This window comes from Carassius gibelio, chromosome A24 (assembly GCF_023724105.1).
Source record: "Carassius gibelio isolate Cgi1373 ecotype wild population from Czech Republic chromosome A24, carGib1.2-hapl.c, whole genome shotgun sequence".
NCBI lineage: Eukaryota > Metazoa > Chordata > Actinopteri > Cypriniformes > Cyprinidae > Carassius > Carassius gibelio.
Genome location: NC_068394.1, coordinates 4777091 through 4783090, shown reverse-complemented (window position 1 = coordinate 4783090; position 6000 = coordinate 4777091).

Genomic DNA, 6000 nt, shown 5'->3' with positions numbered 1-6000 from the left:
AGAGATATTCACACACGGATATTGTCACTCTTTTGATTCTTCAGTGAATCGAGTCTTTTGAATTTGTTCACTAACAAGATTCATTCAGAGGCCGTTTCTGCAGATCGTCGTTACACCAGGTTGCAAAAAAGTGAGTGACTGAATCATTCTCTCTACTGATTCCTAAAAAATAAATAAATAAGGAGTAGTTAAGGAGATATAATCGCGTTTTCCAAGGAGAGCTAAGCTACTTTCCTACATTTGTGCGCTGCAAAGTTTTATCGAGCTAAAACAACAATAAAAAACTACACAAGTTTCAATAAGTTATGTCATTTAAGATGTTTCATTTGTACAGATCCATAATTCTTCATCTCCTTTCTCTCAATGAATGGTATTCTAGTTCATTCGAGTAAATTATGAAGTACATGATAATATAAACACTATATAATTCATAAAATGTGACAATCGTGTTGTTTACTAGCGAGGTGTTTCCTTTGGTGTTTCTGAAGTCTCCTTCACAAAATAAAGGGGGCGTATTAATTTAGTCGATCCAACCAATGAGATGCTCTCTTGCAGTCCGTACTCAAATGCTATTGGCTCTTGCTATACTCAATCAGAAAAAAAGTCCCCTTGGTTTCTTTGTTTTGTAAGTCCCATTAGGACAAATTTAGATGATTAATAATGTGAGATTTTCAGAGGCATAATATATAACACGTTTTTTTTTTTTGGCTTCGACTTTGGTGGCTTTACAAAAAAAAAAAAAAAAAAAAAAAAAAAAAAATTCTCCATGACAACTCCATGCTGCTTAACAAAATACAACTGAATCGTTTAAGCGTTAGAACTTTTTTTTTTTTTTTTTTTTTTTACAAATGTGGTGAATAAACTAGGGCACCAGAACAGATATTTCGTCACACTTGGCAGAATTTTCCAAACATGCATGCTAAATTCAATAAGTCAGTATAAGGCCACGACAAAGTATAATTCATCTACTGTACAGGTGCCAAGAGTCCACAACACATTGTTATACTTAACTTGACACCCACGCATTTTTTTTCACAAAATATGAAAATGCAATTTCTCCTACTTACCACCAGAGAGCAGTCAGTCTGCATAGTTTACATCTGGTTGTGATTTTTTTAACAGAAACCAGCATACAAACAGAGATTTGAAACAGCATTCTCACTTTCCACATCCCAAATGAGAGGTCTGCATTAAGATTATTACAGAAATCAGATTAATACAGTACCTTTAATTTTAACGTTGACTTTAACTACACAACTAAATCTATGGTTCCTTCACTTCCTTCCCAAATGCAAAATGCTGTGTAATTCAAATCCATCACCACAGTGAGATGATTTTCCTCCATCTGTATCCCACTCCAACCTCCATTTGGTCAGGCTCCATGCGGAAATCATTCCTCCCTCCAAGCCTCTTCCTGAGGAAACAGAGAGTGGGCTGACTTAACTAACACATACAGGAACAATGAAACATTCCTGAATAGGGTAAAAGCTGTTTTAAGTAGACTTTTTATTAATAGTCTGTGCTGCCTGCCTATGTACAATGTGAAGTTGAACTCCAGCTGCCTGAAGACATTTATGAGTGTCGAGTTATCTGGAATCAATTTTCAGGGCCTCAGGAGGAAAACATTAACATTGGATAGTGTTGTTACATAAATCAGGCAAAATGTTTTATGTTTCGCCAGCACTTACATCATTGTGGATAAAATTATTATGCATAATTACATGAAACTTATTGTAAAAGAAACTGTAATTTTGTAAAAAAAAAAAAAAAATTAGATCCCCAGTCTTGGTTGGCCAAGTTTGTACATCCAATTCCTATAAATCTCATGTGAAGTAGATATTGACCATCATGTCTTTCTGTTGCCTCTAACCATTCATGCAGAACATAACGGAGATCATTTAACCAACTTTAGACATAGGCTATGGCAAAACACACATATCGTGATGCCAATATGGCTGAAATGGCAAAATCAGAGGAGATCCGATAAGGCCACAGGACCAAAATCAATCAGGCATCATATACTTATCAGTCTACATACTGACTGACACGAATGGGACTAGTTACATTGGTTTAGATTTATAAATGAATTACGGATTAATAGTATTTAAAAAAGAATCACAAACTAATCAAAACTAGTTCTGTTCATTCATGACAACCTAAGCAAAAAACTTGATTGTTTGAACAGAGAAACATTCCTCCTTTCAAGGAGAAAGTTACAGACAGCCCTCTGTTTGGATCAACTCCACCTCAAACCAGCAGTCCGAAAAAAACAAACAACACAAAAATACTCATGTGTGAAAGAAAGAGGGTGGTTTATGCATTCATAGCAAGGTTATGTAACATTCCAGAATCTTTGCATTATTTATACCAGTGAGGACTGGGCTCCTCAGCCGAATTCTTCTTTAACAAAGCCATTCAAAATGGCTCATGCAACAGACTGGACATTGTGGCAAGATGCCAGCCAGCCACTCAAAAAAAAGATACAGTAGGAAGGGCTGTTTTTTTTTCTGTTTTTTTTTCTGTTTTTTTTCAGTGGATTCACTGCCAAAGTGAGCCCCTTTCTACCACTTTGTCTCAGATTTTGTTCACATGTGTGCTATTCTTCTCTCTCGACGTACGAGGACATTCCTTACTGGTTGGCGAATCATCTTGGAGCACTTTTATAGAAACTGAGAGCATGTCATAATCCCCGGGGCCATTAATTCCTGTGTTGTTATAAATCTAAAATTAATGGAAACTATTTTTTTTTTTTTTACTTTTGGTGGCTTTAAAAAAAAAAAAAGTTATTCCTTTAATTAAAGATATTTCTTAATGGAAAAGTTTTGTATTTGTATTTTTTATAATATGCACCAAAGAATTGAATGCAATGTGACCCGGGGAAGTGTGTTTAGAGAATAAATATAGGCAATTTCAATTTCATGTTGACTTACGGATATTTTATTAAATATCTATGGAAGCCTATTTGCCACAGAATAAAAACAACAACAATATTAATACAATTATAAAAACAAATTCTCTTGCAATTCTGAATTTCAAGGTATAGCCTACATCTTGTTTTTTTATAAACTTTCTGAAAAAAAGGTCAGAATTGTGAAATTTACATTCTCGAGTAGAAAGACAGAATTACGATATATAAACTCGAAATGGCAAGAAAATTTTTTTAATTTGTTTTGCTGTGGAATAAAAAAAAGACCATAATTGTGACTTTTCCTTACAATTACTTATTTATATCTCATAATTCTGACTTTTTTTTTCTCAGAATTGTGAGTTTATATCTTGCAATTCTGAATTTATATCACACACTTCTGCTAAGTGATTTAATCTAAGGATAAAAAGGCACACTTATCTTTTATTCTGTGAAAATAAGGTTCTGTAAATATGTATTTAATATTCAATGTTTATTTACAAATCCTTTTTGAATAGGAAACATTTCTCATGTGTGGTTTCCACTGTGTGGCCCCTGATGAAGTCCGGGATGGTTATAATTCAGGCCTGTTGCTGTTTCCGTCAGTAAATAGAACAACTAATAACTAATTGGTTGTAAAACTGAGGAAGTCTACCTTCTGTTTTATAAGGTGACTAAATGTGAGAGGGTTCACATCATGTTGGAGAAATGTGGGCTGTATTGTTCAGAAGCTGATAGTTAGTTGCTAGAAGTTTCTAGGGCATTGCCAAGGAGTTCTGAATGGTTTTATTGAGTTATAGGTAGCCCAGAAACCAGAAACGCTCTCACCTTGCTGTAAATGTGCCTTTGTCTTCCTGGGCCTCAATAAGTTACTTTGGGCTTAATGAAGATAGCATATGATTCCCAAATCAAATCTGACTGTTTTAGATTATCAGGAGGTATTATAACAGAAACTCCTTTTAATTAATAAAGAAAACCTAAAGCATTTCAACATACAGCATGGTTTTCCTCCTCTCCGCTGAGAAAAAATCCCTATCTTTCAGAGTTGAGTATGTGGGGGATACATGGAGATGGCTAGAGGCCACTGCTTTGGATTTGAAAGGAGAAGAATCGATACTGAACTCCTCGTTCTGAAATTCAGAGACCGAGCGGCCAGGGAATGAGAGCGTTCTGCTAAAAAAAATATCCACAGGCATGTGAGGAAGTCTCAGATGTCCCGGACACATGCTTTCAGCTTGTATCCAGGGAAATGTCAACTGGGAAAGCAGCTAGAAACCATCTGTGGTTCTCATTAAAGCCCACTTCTCAGTCTTCACCTCAAGAACGAGGAATGAGTTCACAGTGAGCAGTAGTCACAATTCCTCGAAGCGCGTTTGTCTGTGGATCAGTATACAGTATCTTTGTTCTTCATCCTCTTCCCCCTCCATTCATTCCAGGCCAGATGGAGTGAGGTTCAGCCTGAGGATCCAGGCTAATCATGCTAATGAACTCCAGACACATATCTTATTCTTTCTTTTTTTTGGTGGGGGGTCTGCAACACGCCTCTATGCAGCTGACCACCTTTATTATATTTCTTTAAAGCACGGGGTTCAGCAAAGCTCATAAATGAGCTTTCCATCAGTTTCGGTGGCTTCTGTAATCAGAGAGGCCAGTGTATTTTCGCAAAAACTTGGTGCCACAATGCTTGTGTTTTGAGTAGGGCTGGGTTTTAGTTAGTTGCTAGAGCCTTGCTTAGGAGTTCTGAATGGTTACTTCAAAGACTATAGAATCCTTTAAAAAGTCCTTAAAGGGACATTGGTTGCTTTGTGATTGCTAAAGTGTTCTGAATGGTTTTTAGTGCATTGCTAAGGTGTTCTTAATGTTTTCAGAGTGTTGCTATGGTTTTTGGATTTTTGCTATGGTGGTTATTTTTTTTTTTAAACATGTAAATTCATTTTGCTTATTTTAACATAGTGAATAAAACTATTAGCACACTTTTCAGCAACATCCTGCATGATTTCAGGTATAATTTATGTCCGTAGCACAAACAGCTCAGATTAAATTGCATGCTGAAGTTGAAAACTAGTGTTACGGGTTTCTACGAGCAGTAATAATAGTGATGCTTGCCTTAGCAAACACTGCTAACTACCTCATGACCCTCTCTGAAGCACATGGTTTTGGCCCCGGGCCCCTCAACTGGCACCAGGGTGGCACAGTTAGCAACATGATGCAGCATACAAAAGCTGCAACACCAGTTAAGTTCCTGTCCAAAGGCTTTCTGTGGTTGCTGTGGTAACTGCCTTTATTCGGACCTTCTCTATAATTGAGTCTTGTGTTTTTGTCTCAGATTCTGCAACTAGCACAAAGCACTGATTATCCCGGAGTAACACGGTCAGGAGGGGCAGGGGCAGCACTTGAGTGAATGCCATTGCTTTCTTGTCCTGTACGCATGGATATAGTTGTATGTAGTCCTCTCCGCTTAATTACACAATAACAGTTCGACTGAGTACACTGACACCCAGATTAAGCACTAACATGTTACTTTAACTAGTAGACTCTCGGTTCTTCATTTATGACTGCAACCACTGCAGTGACTTCGCATTGTTAGAATTCGAACATATTGTTGGCCTTCCATTGCCCCAAATCGCTATGGAAACAGAATAATGTTTTGCCATGTGGCATTACGTTACATATCTCGGAATGACCCAGAATGCAACATGCAACTCTAAAATGTGATTTGCTGCACGTATAAATCCTCAACTGCTCTTAATTCAAGTCTGCAGCCTCAAACCAACTTAAACGGGTCCAATACATCTGGAATGTTCCATCACGAGCCCCACCACACTTTTACCATTCCGTCGTGTTTCGGTTGATACTGTGGCCAATAAGAATGCAGAAAGGTCACGGCATGGGAAGCATAATTTAATTCAGTGGTGTGCAGCTCGTTCCAAATCCCTCCATGGACGTCGGCTGAACTGTAAAGTAATCAAGTGTAGCATTTCATCGACTTAATTGAAGGTTTAGTATGAGAAGATGCAGAGCATGGATTCTTTTCTTTTTTTTTCAGGACACAAACAAGAGCTTTTTAGAAATTCATTAAAAAAAAAAAAAAACAC